General features: G+C 29.2%; 1 protein-coding gene across 2 annotated transcripts in view; it reads right to left on the reverse strand.

Moving 5' to 3' along the window:
- LOC123535356 (serine/threonine-protein phosphatase 6 regulatory ankyrin repeat subunit A-like) overlaps positions 1-13489 on the reverse strand; it is a 103018-nt gene extending 89529 nt beyond the window's left edge. Inside the window, exon 1 of one of the 2 annotated variants that reach the window (XM_053519041.1) lies at positions 13419-13489. The gene's annotated coding sequence lies outside the window, so the exon portion shown is untranslated. Of the gene's footprint in view, positions 1-13371 lie in introns of both variants that reach the window. The other variant, XM_053519042.1, reaches the window with a different exon arrangement.
- Positions 13490-13704: the final 215 nt, after the last annotated feature.

Genomic DNA, 13704 nt, shown 5'->3' on the forward strand with positions numbered 1-13704 from the left:
CCTTTTGTTAAAATTTCAATTATTCTGGTTTTTGTTGGTTTCTCAAAATAAATCATTGTAAATATTACCATTTTTCTTCACTATCTTAACAGTTTAATATTGTAATATATTAAGTGTGTATAAACAATAGTTATGTCATTATCACTTGTACATGTTTGTTTGTGTTTAGATTTATAATCCTATATGGGTTTGAAACCCATATAGGTGTCTCCTCCAGAAGACTTACTGTAATTCTAGTGGATGAACAGTGCAGGACACAGATTCTAGAAAATTCTATGGTTCTTTGGAATAGTCTGTCTGCACGACAGTCATGCCAATTATTTTTCTTATTCGCACGATGCGTGTCTCAGTAGTGTTTCTATTTTTTGGCATAAGGTACATTGACATTAAAAAGACTATTAGCATCATGTTTATTGTTTAAGATGTTAAATCAATAGACACTGATAAGATTTTAAAACAACACCACAACACATGATAATATTAAATACCATTTTTTACTAATTAAATTAATTATTTGATTCATCAATTGCAGTTCTAACAAATAAATCAAAAGAATGCACAGAAAACTTATGCCTGTATACCTTAATTAGTTAATTATTACACCTTTTAAAATGTCTTTCTTTTCATATTATTTTTCAGATTCAATAAATCATACACAACATGATAATCACATAATGTTGCGGATTGTTAATTCACCACATAGCATATATGCTAAAACTTCTAAAATATGGGGATCTGATAAAAAGGGGAAAACTTCAGAAAAACTTAACTAAATTTTAGATATGTATGCAGTATGCTTAGTTGTATGGATAACGAAAATAATTGGCACAACAATCGTTTGAATAACAAAAAATAATCATATAGGATACTAAGAAAATTGGCAGTGGCTAGGGATCCGATAACCGAACCTCTAGACCCGGAGTCAAGAGGTCTGGTAACCGGACCTCTAGACAACCCTTACAGGACTTACTAGAGGTCCGGTAATCAATATGAATACTGCACGATATTTACAAAGAGGAAACTATATCTTATCTTTAAAAACGGGATATGATTTCAATAGTTTGTTCTCGATTTTTTTCTTATTGTAAGTGACAGGAAACGGAAGTATTTAATCATTCTTTTATCCCGGTAAAAATACGATCGCAAATTCGATAAAAATAAATAGCAATTTGTACGCCGTAATCAGATTCTTGTTTTTTTATCTCGGGCCTGATGAATTAGACGTAAAAAAAATGTTTGTTTCCGGTATCCCGACCTACCCTAAATTTTTGCCCCGACCCTAAATGTTTTTATGGACTTGGAGAATATTTTTTAACTTTTTAAGAAAAAGTTGCAAAACTGCACTTTTTATGCTTAAAACATGGTCGCTGATGCTAGAAATCAACTTACTGATGCTCTAAAGGCATAACCCCCTTATTTATATTCATTTTTTGACACAAAAATAATATCTGAAAAGTCTTACTTAATAAAAAAACATTCCAAAAAAAAAAATTTCCAACCTACTTTCCCTAAATTTTTTGAGCATGTTACCCGAAACGAAGAATTTTTTTTTAAGCCTTAACATAATAAACTTTATATTTTCTTTAGTATTTATGACATGGATTACGATCATGATTTCTTGAACTTGGTTAACTTCTCGAGGAAATAAATAATGGTGACTACAGGAAACCGCTGCTAAAGTTGGTCGTTAAAATGTCATATTGAATTTGACCCGAACCCGAGAAAAAGTTAATTATAAATCGGTATGACTTATTACCGAATATGAGTCATATTCGCGAATATGAGATCAAATACCGAATATGAGATATATTTTTTTTATTTGTGAACTTAATTATTTTTTGTTAATATCAAACAATAAAACATATTAATAAGATATTTCAGGCGAAATTTGGGTGGATTTGAAGCATTTTTTAGGTATTTAATTACAATAATTCACCCGAGCGCTAAGAATCTCATATTCGTGTATGCGGATAATGACCGAATATGAGATGTAAATATTTCTATTTTGATCTAAATGAATTATTTTTTATACAAAACTTTTATGTATATTATCATTATAGTTCAGGCGAAATTTGGGTTGATTTGAAGCACTAAAATGTATTAATATGAAATAATTCATTCAAGCTGTATCAATGTCATATTCGTTTATGCGTGGTTAAGACCGAATATGAGATGTACTTTTTAAATCTATGAATTAAATGTATTGTTTTTCATATTAAACTGTAATATATATTATCATGATATTTCAGGCGAAATTTGGGTTCATTTGAAGAACGGATAAGGTACTTAATTGAAATAATTCACTCCAGCAGTGAGAATCTCATATTCGTGTATGCGGAGCAAAGACCGAATTTGAGATGTATTCTTTGTATTTATAAATTAAAATATTTTTTTTATACCAGACTGTAATATATATTATCATTATATTTCAGGCGAAATTCGGGTTGATCTGGCGCAGTAACAATGTATTTATTTGAAATAATTCATTCAAGCTGATTCAATGTCATATTCGTGTATGCGTGGTTAAGACCGAATATGAGATGTACTTTTTAAATCTATGAATTAAATGTATTGTTTTTCATATTAAACTGTAATATATATTATCATGATATTTCAGGCGAAATTTGGGTTCATTTGAAGAACGGATAAGGTACTTAATTGAAATAATTCACTCCAGCAGTGAGAATCTCATATTCATGTATGCGCAACAAAGACCGATTATGAGATGTATTTATGAATTATTTTTTTTAAACCAAACTGTAATATATATCATCATTATATATCAGGCGAAATATGGGTTGATTTGAAGCACTAATAATGTATTTATTTTAAATCATTCACTCAAGCTGTATTGATCAATGTCATATTCGTGTATGTGCGGTAAAGACCGAATATAAGATGTAAAAATATCATCTATGAATAAAATGAATTATTATTTATCATCACACTGTAATATGTATTATCATAATATTTAAGGCAAATTTTGGATTGAATTAAAACACTCAGATATCTAAATGAATTCACTCCAGCAGTCAGAATCTCATATTCGCGTGTGCGCGGAATAGACCGAAGACCGAGATGTAATATTTCTTAATCGTCAATACATTAAAGCATTTTTATAAGCTATTTATATGAAATAATTCACCAAAGTTGTATCAATGATACATTATCAGTTATATATATATAGCTCAAATATCGTATACGAGCATTATTATATTATTATCTTCAATTGCGAAAAAAATTCTTTAATGACACGCATTGAAAACATTTAATAACTTAAACTTTGATATGTCATGGTCAGTTATCGTATATATGAGTCAGTTACTGTGTTCAAGAAAAAAACAAAACATTTAAATAAATGGAATAATAAACAAACACCGATCTTTTTGTGCTATTAAACATCATATGTGAAAATAGGGGGAAAAGATTATTTCATGGTGCGCTTTGAAGACATTAAATAATTTTATCATTTTTCTGTGTATATAGCTTAACGATATGAAAAAAAAAACAAAAAAAAAACAGCAACCATGTAAATAAAGTAAAAGATAAACAAATGTCGCGCTTTTTTTGCTATAAGTGGATTTTTGTTAGTTCTTGCCAAAAAAAACCCTGTTAATCTGATAATCAGTGATAAATTGGTGTTAATTATCCCTTTAAGACAATGATATAACATAATTAATCAGAACATCCAATAATAACTGAACTAACCAGATTAAACTCCGCTGTTCGAATTGCGCTAATTGTTTCCAACTGTGTCAACTGAGCACGGGCACACGTCCCAATTATGTGGCCCCAATAAACACGATTTATTCGGTATCCTCGCAAATAATACAAATGTCATCGTTTTTGTACTTCTTATTCGCTCATTCGAGTGATATTTTTACAATTATTTTTCAACTTGGATAACTTTCTTCTGAGTGGAAAAAAGAATTTGAAGAAATATTTCGTCAGTTCTGTTTCCCGCCAAAATGTGTGCCATAAAATGTTGTGATATATTATGAATGTCTACAATATTTCACAAAACAATAGCAGACATTTAAGTCAATACGCAACGTATATATGTCACCGTTAATACGTAATCATATTTAAATACGCGTCATCTTTAATATGATCTAATGTTTTTGCGGCTTTCGTGAATAAATTAGAAACCACAGAAGAACAAACTTACACAAAGTATATAAATTAAATGCAAAATAAATAAAAACGCCATAATACTGCGCGGTACTTATATAGACTTGTACATATGAAGTGATATATATTCCCTGACATGATACTTGTATTCCGTTTTTTGATAAGTTGTGATCAATGGGGAATCGTTTTATTTTAAATGTTATAATGACATTGCTCATTATTTTCTGCGTATATACATAGATAATTGTTTTGTCAGTCACTGAAAAGTGGAAGAAGATATATTGATTAAAAGAAGAAAAATTCAACAGATCAACCCCCAAAGGGAAACAAAATCAAAATATTGTTACATCTACGAATGGTTTAAGAACTGTGATAACAACACCAAACGCGGGAAAAAAACCTAATCAAGTTAAACGGAAGCGGGCGGAAAGATCGCGCACACCCTCAGCCAAACGTGTTTTAATTGCTTGAAATGTAAAAAAGTGTACTTATTTGTACTTGTTCGTATACGATACGATATACGCGATACGATACGCGATACGTTAAGATACGATACAATATTTTATTTTATTTAAGTATCACTTTTCATGAAAACCTTTCTAAAAGAGAAATTATTTAATTATAAAACAAACACACATAGACAAGAAATGAAACATAAAATATTTACTTATTAAATGGCACTGTAATATAAGTATTCAAGGCTATATCTTTCTAAAGTAAAATTAATGATCATTTCCTAGAAGATGTTTAAATGGTTTTATAGGACCTACACAAAATGTAATCATCAACCATCGTCTGAATAGTCCCAATATTCTTACATTAACTATAAGAATCCACATACATTATACTTTAAGCTAGTGCTGTTTTGAGAAAATCGCACGTCTCCCACAACTGTCTAATCATTTAAAAAGTAAGTCAGTCCATATGTACTGTCCACTCACTACTAACACACATTTGAAGATCAATAGGGCTGATTTTGGGTATTTCAAGGGCCGTATCTAATGTTTTATTTGATTCCACACGTAACGAACAGTTTGAACTATGTCTATTAGCAACACTATTTCAGTTATGATATGCGGACCGTGCTAGCTGCTACCGTTACATCCCGCAAGTAACTAACTGCTTGAACGTTTTATCTACTTTATTTGCATGTAATAGTCTTGAAATATATAGTGAACGATGATTTTCGTTTATGTTATTGTCATTCAACAGTTTGATATATATATGCATAAAATACGTGTAATACCACATGCAGTCCGCGCAGTTTGCAACCTTTACATACCGCAAGTAACTGACAGCTTGAACTGTTCGCTGCATTTGTAATCCAAAGTTCCTGTATTTATATTCCAATGCTTATGTATTTATATTCAAATGTTAATCTATTTATATTGCAATGTTCGTGTATTTATATTTCAATGTTCCTGAATTTATGTTTATGTACCAATATTCAAATGTTTATTTATTTATATTGTGTTCTTATGTTTATTTACAATGTATTTATGTTCCATGTTATATTGCAATATTCCTGTATATGTGTTTCAATGTTTATGTAGCTAGATTCAAATTTTTATGTATTTATACTGTGTTCTAATGTTCGTGTATTTATGTTCCAATTATCATGTATTTTTATTTATAATCTAATGTTCGTGTATTTATATTCTAATGTACATTCATTTGTATTCCAGTTGTCATGTATTTTAGTTGTAGTCCAGTCTTCATGTATTTATATTCAAATGTTCATTTATTTATCGTTCAATGTTTATGTAGTTGTATTTCTATGTTCATGTATTTTCTATATTCCAATGTTCATTTATTTATATTCCAATGTTCATGTATATGTATTCCAATGTTTATGTATATGTATTCCAATGTTCATGTATTTATATTCCAATGTTCATGTACTTTTATTTATATTCCAATTTTCATACATTTATATTAAAATGTTCATGTATTTGTATTCCAATGACCAGGTATTTTTATTCCAATGTTCATGTATTTAAATTGAAATGTTAACCTATTTATATTACAATGTTCATGTAATTATATTCTTATGTTCCTGTATTTATGTTTCAATGTACATGTATCTATATTCCAATGTTTATTTATTTATATTGTATTTCACTATTCATCTATTTGTACTCCAATGTCCATGTATTTTTCATATTCCAAATGTTCATGTATTTGTATTCATTAATATTCCAATGTTCATGAATTTATATTCAGATGTTCATGTATTTGTAATCTAATGTTCATGTATTACGCTTGTGTTTTGTTTTTAAAAGACAACATTTTTACTCGCCCATTTTAATCGCATTTAAACCAATTTCCAGCATGCTATCAAATTTTCTAAAATGTTCTAGCTTCAGAGACAGTGCGTCATATAATAGCAACAACATTCTTGTGTTCATGTGTTTTTATTCATATTCATATTCCAATGTTCATGTATTCTTATTCAATTGTTAATGTATTTGTAATCCATTGTTCATGTATTTGTACTCCAATGTTAATGTATTTTTATTCCAATGTTCATGTATTATTCATGTATTACGCTTTTGTTTTGTTTTTAAAAAAAATAACATTGTTTTAATTGCCGATCTTAATCGCTTTTAAACTATTTTCCGTCAATCTATCAAATTTTCTAAAATTTTCATGCATCAGAGACAATGCGTCATTTAATAGCAACAACAACCACTTTTTTGTTATTTTTGATTACAAAGAAAATTTATGTTTTCGTACTTTTGTAGGTATAGGTATGACATTTTTAAGTAACTATTCATAACTTTCAAAATTGTTAAAATAATTAAAAGTAATGGGCCATGAAGAGAGTTCCTCCTCGTGGTGTGGCCTGAATGTTGCATTTCGCATAAAGAACAGAATGCTGAATTCCACGATCAATGGAATCGTTTCATTGTTATAGAATATAAACTTGATAACGACTGAAACAATTTTTTTTTTGTGTGTGTAGAAAATATACCTTGAAATATATAATTTCGAAATGCGAAATGCAATAACTGAACACTCTCAATTAAAAACTTTTATTAGTTCTTCAAACCAACTCAAATTTCGCCTGAAATATTATGATAATATATATTACAGTTTGATATTAAAAACAATACATTTTATATATATATAAACACGAATATGAGATTCTAAGGGCTCTGGTAAAGTATTCTAATAAAATACCGTATTAATGCTTCAAATCAACCCAAATTTCGCCTGAAATATTTTATTAATATGTTTTTCTTTTATTTAAACAATAATTTAATTTATAAATACAAAGAATAGTTCTCAAATGCGGTCTTTGCTGCGCATACACGAATATGAAATTCTAGCTGCTGGAGTGAAGTATTTCAATTAAATACCTGATTCGTTCTTCAAATGAACCCAATTCTCGCTTGAAATATTATGATAACATATATTATAGTTTGATATGAAAACAACCCCAAAAACAACAACATTTAATTCTTAGATTAAAACAGTAAATCTCATATTCGGTCTTTACCACGAATACACGAATTTATGACACTGATACAGCTTGAATGAATTATTTCATATTAATACATTTTAGTGCTTCAAATCAACCCAAATTTCGCCTGAAATATAATGATAATATACATAAAAGTTTTGTATAAAAAATAATTCATTTAGATCATAATAAAAATATTTACATCTCATATTCGGTCATTATCCGCATACACGAATATGAGATTCTAAGCGCTCGGATGAATTATTGTAATTAAATACCTTAAAAATGCTTCAAATCCACCCAAATTTCGCCTGAAATATCTTATTAATATGCTTTATTGTTTGATATTAACAAAAAATAATTAAGTTCACAAATAAAAAAAATATATCTCATATTCGGTATTTAATCTCATATTCGCGAATATGACTCATATTCGGTAATAAGTCATACCCATTATAAATAAAATATTTACAAAAAATCGTAATAACGGCAACTTTATGACAACTTATCAACTTTACAGATAATTATGCCTTATATACTTGTAACACAGTACACAATACTACATGTATATTGATTACCGGACCTCTAGACTCCGGGTCTAGGGTCCGGTTACCGGTATGACTGAATAGCGAAATCTAGTAGATTTCGCGAAATCTAATCAAATTAGCGAAATCTAGACATAAAATTTAAACTAATGAATATTTTTAAAAATCGTTTAAAGCTTTTATTAAAGATATAAATTTACGTGTGTATGCAAATTTTCAAGAAAATATAATTATATTTAAGGTGTTTTTGAAGCGAAAAACGTATACGGGTCTAGATTTCGCCTGATTCTACATGCGCGGAAATCTCAAGTGTTAGGCAAAATCAAGATATAAAATCTAATGTGTTGAATTTTCTTTCTAAATCTTTTTAGGTTTTTATTAAGAAAATATTTATAAGGTTGCATGTCAATTTTCAAGAAAAAATATTTATATATAAGGTGGTTTTGAAACGAAAAACGTATACGGGTGATGATTTCGCCAGAGTTTATATGGGCAGAAATTTCAAGTGACAAGTAAAATAAAGACATAAATTTAAAGTGTAATTTTTTAAAAAAAATCCTTTAAAGGTTTTATTCAGAATATATTTCTACGTGTGCATGTCAATTTTCAAGAAAAAATATTTATATAAAGTTTGGTTTTAAAACGAAAACGTATACGGATGTTGATTTCGCCAGATTTTATATGCGAAGAAATCTCAAGTGACAGGCAAAATCAAGACATAAAATCTAAAGTGATGAATACTTTTTAAAATCCTTTTAAGCTTTTATTAAGAATATATTTCTACGTGTGCATGTCAATTTTCAAGAAAATTTTTTTATACTAAGTATTAATTAGAAACGAAAAATATATACGGATGTTGATTTTGCCAGATGGTCAGTGACATGCAAAATCAAGTCATAAAATTTAAAGTAGTGAATAATTTTTAAAATCCTATTAAGCTTTCATCAGGAATAAAAATATACATTTGCATGTCAATTTTCAAGAAAAAATATTTATAGTTAGGGTGGTGTTGAAGCGAAAAACGTATACGGGTGTTGATTTCGCCAGATTTTATATGCGAAGAAATCTCAAGTGACAGGCAAAATCAAGACATAAAATCTAAAGTGATGAATACTTTTTAAAATCCTTTTAAGCTTTTATTAAGAATACATTTCTACGTGTGCATGTCAGTTTTCAAGAAAAAATATTTATATTTAGGGTGGTGTTGAAGCGAAAAACGTATACGGGTGTTGATTTCGCCAGATTTTATATGCGAAGAAATCTCAAGTGACAGGCAAAATCAAGACATAAAATCTAAAGTGAAGAATACTTTTTAAAATCCTTTTAAGCTTTTATTAAGAATACATTTCTACGTGTGCATGTCAGTTTTCAAGAAAAAATATTTATATTTAGCAAGGTTCTGAAAAGAATATCCTATGCGAGTGTTGATTTCGTCCTATTCTGCGCGAAAAAAAAAATCAACTCGAAAAATTAAAAATTTGTATTATTTATTAAAATCGTGTTGAGCCGTTATTGAGAATATAATTATGTTTGCACGTGTCATATTTATCAATCATCATCTAAATTTTTTAATACCTGAAAGAGATTGTATTCAACAATGATTGGAGAAAGAATGCATATATGAATGACATTAAGAAAATGGGCCATATCCTAAACATTTAACTTCAATTTAATTCTTAGAAAGACGTTTTCATATGGAAAATGTGTTAATGAAAAATAAATTGCAAATCTAAATAATTTCTGTTTGTCACATAATAAACTAATAATTGTCGGATGATATAAATCGGCTCAATTTTGACCGAATGATTACCTGCTGCATTTCGCACCTCTTTAAACGTGTGAGAAAACCACCTTTTATTAAATTATCGTTTACCCCCGCTTAACTAATTGGATTAAATTTAATTTGATTAACTAATCAACTGTATGTGCCGACCAGTGTGACGACCGTTGTATCTTCTGTGAGGTAAGATTAGAAATATTTAACTTACAGAAATCAAATTTTTGTAGAAAATTATAGTCTCTGTATATCAACGGATTGCAGTTCCGTGAAAATTGTTGGAACGAGCGTAAAACACAATCGCATTATTTAGATACATCTGGGATTATTTTCGTCATGTTGAAATCTTAATTTCAAATCCAAGTGATGTTTAAATATTAGTGTACTGATTATACACTCATAGACTTTTAAAATCGGTCACGACTATAACTGCGATATTTTTAATAATGTTTAAATTACACGACTGAAATTTCATTCCTTAAAACTTAAAAGAGTTGATTTTGCCTCTCAGTTGAGATTTTAGCGCATATAAATTCTGGCGAAATCAACATCCGTATAAGTTTTTCGTTTATTAATCATACTAAGTATAAATACCTTTTCCTGAAAATTGACATGCGCTTTAGAAATATATTCTTGATAAAAGCTTAGAAGGATTTTCAAAAAATATCCATCACTTTAAATTTTATGACCTGTCACTTGAGATTTCCGCGCATATAGAATCGGGCGAAATCTAGGCCCGTATAATTGTGTTTTTCGCTTCAAAACCACCAGAAATATAAATATGTTTTCTTGAAAATTGACATGCTAACGTATATTTATATTCCTGATAAGAGCTTTGTGTGTTGTGTTGTATATTGCCACCGCGTGCATTGCATGTAACACTGTCCCACTGCAACACGGTCCAGTTATTATCACACCTTCCTTATTTGATTAAATTACCAGATTATTATGAAAATAAGTAGCAACTTTAAAACCCAATTTAGATTTAATATTGGAATAATGCATCAAGATACACCCGTATACGTTATACAAAACAATACTATTTTTCGACATATAAATGTGGAATTATATAATAAATAATACAAACTTATAATTAACGATTTGATTTTGCTTCCGCGCAGAATAGGATGAAAGGAACACTCTTATAGGATTTTCTTTTCAAAACCATGCTAAATATTAGTATTTTTTCTTTAAATTTGACTTGGACAGGTAGAAATACATTCCGAATAAAAGCTCAAAAGGAGGTTTAAAATATTCATTACCTAAGAATACATGTCTCGATTCTGTCTGACACTTGAGAGTTTTTCGCATATAGAATCAGGCAAATTCATAGGCTTTCTTTTCAAAGCCTCACTAATTATTATTATTTCTTGAAACTTAAAATGAACACGTTGAAATATATTCCTAATAAAAGCTCACAAGGATTTTTTTTAAAAACTCTCATGCCTTTTCTTTTTGGCTAAGTTTTTTTTTTCAGCAACCTTTGCTTTTCTTTGTTCTTTGTGCTTAAAGCTTAATGTAACTTCATGTTAACATTGCTCCGCATGCAAATTAAATATGCAGGGGCTGGGCCGATACTTAAGGTCAAGGTCACCAAGGTGTTATACTTAGATTATTTTCAAGGAATTTTTTTTTTTTTTTTTTTTTTTTTTTTTTTTTTTTTTTTTATATATATATATATTTGTTACTATTGCTTGTATGCTATTGATAAATTGACATAAATACTGTCCGGCATGCAAACGGGGTATATGAGGGGACTAGGCACACTATACCTAAGGTCAAGGTCATGTTCCCGGATGCTTCCTTTATAGACATAGTGTTAGTATGTAAGTAGAGGTCTTTATTGTGAAATAAATTTATTTTACCTTCAAATTGCTGAATAGTGGAGCAAGCTGTCTTGTAGACAGCTCTTGATATTTGAATGATTGTTTTATTTTCATGTATAATTTTTGATAAGAAGTGGGTGCTAATTAGCTCATCAACAATTTGATGAGATAAAATCATTTTACTTTTTTTCAGTACTGCTAAATTTTAATTTGGCTGCTTTCTTATATATGGTTTTATGGGCATGCCTCAACATTTTATTTGAGCTTATTAGCAGCTACATCTTTCTTTTAACATGGTGTTTTAATAGTCAAAGTAATACTGATATGTTTTAGCTATAAGTCTCTTATAACTCTTTTATAGAGTGGCAGTGTGCATTTTATTGATATTCTATTATGTATATTATGTAATATATGTTGTACACTGATGAGACTGAAATAAAGAGAGTATATATTCCTTAAAATTTTAAGATTTGATTTTGCCTCTCAGTTGAGATTTCAGCGCATATAAAATCGGGCGAAATCAACATCATTATATGTTATTAATCATACTAAATATAAATATTTTTTCCTGAAAATAGACATGCACACGTAGAAATTTATTCTGAATAAAACCTTTAAATGATTTTCAAAATATATCCATCACTTTCAATTTTATGTCTTGATTTTGCCTGCCACTTAAAATTTCTGCGCATATAAACTCTGGCGAAATCATCACCCGTATACGTTTTTCGTTTCAAAACCACCTTATATATAAATATTTTTTTCTTGAAAAATGACATGCAAACTTATAAATATATTCTTAATAAAAACCTAAAAAGATTTAGAAAGCAAATTCATCGCTTTAGATTTTATATCTTGATTCTACTCGACACTTGCGATTTCCGCTCATGTAAAATTGGGCGAAATCTAGACCAGTATACGTTTTCGCTTCAAAAAAACGCTAAATATAAATATTTTTTCTTGAAAATTGACATGCACACGTAAATTTATATTTTTAATAAAAGCTTAAAATGATTTTTAAATTATTCATTAGTTTAAATTTTATGTCTAGATTTTGCCTGCCACTTGAAATTTCTGTCCATATAAACTCGGGCGAAATCACCACCCGTATACGTTTTTCGTTTCAAAACCACCTTATATATAAATATTTTTTCTTGAAAATTGACATGCAAACTTATAAATATATTCTTAATAAAAACTTTAAAAGATTTAGAAAGAAAATTCATCACTTTAGATTTTATATCTTGATTTTGCCTGACACTTGAGATTTCCGCGCATGTAGAATCGGGCGAAATCTAGACCCGTATACGTTTTTCGCTTCAAAACCACCCTAAATATAAATATTTTTTCTTGAAAATTGGCATGCAAACGTAGATTTACACTTTTAACAAAAGCTTAAAAGGATTTTTAAAAATATTCATTAGTTTACATTTTATGTCTAGATTTCGCTAATTTGATTAGATTTCGCGAAATCTACTAGATTTCGCTATTCAGTCATACCCTCCGGTTACCGGACCCCGGCCCTAGCCACTTCCAAGAAAATTTTGCCAGGCTTGAGGTGGGTTATTCCGCCTTATTCTGGTGTGACAGTCACTTATGTTACTGTGCAAGAAGTAATCATTATACCAAAGTTTATACTCAAGTATCACTTGACACTAGGCCTACTTCTTTACCTCTCTTATCACCTGATGATTATTAAATTCACTTTTTGTTGATCAACAAGGTGACTTCCGGGTTAATGCGCATCGTTAATTTAACAATGTCGTGAAAAGTGCAAACAATTATGTATCATGACACTAAATGTTAGGGCCACACGTCTAAGGACCACTAAGGACTACACTAAGGATCAACAAGAACAATAAGGAGAAACTAAGGGCGCTAAGGAGACGAAGGAACACTGTTTAAAGAGGCGCTCGGGATATGAAAAGACATTTAGTGGTTATAGATTATGATAATGAT

This window comes from Mercenaria mercenaria, chromosome 12 (genome assembly GCF_021730395.1).
Source record: "Mercenaria mercenaria strain notata chromosome 12, MADL_Memer_1, whole genome shotgun sequence".
NCBI classification, from domain to species: domain Eukaryota; kingdom Metazoa; phylum Mollusca; class Bivalvia; order Venerida; family Veneridae; genus Mercenaria; species Mercenaria mercenaria.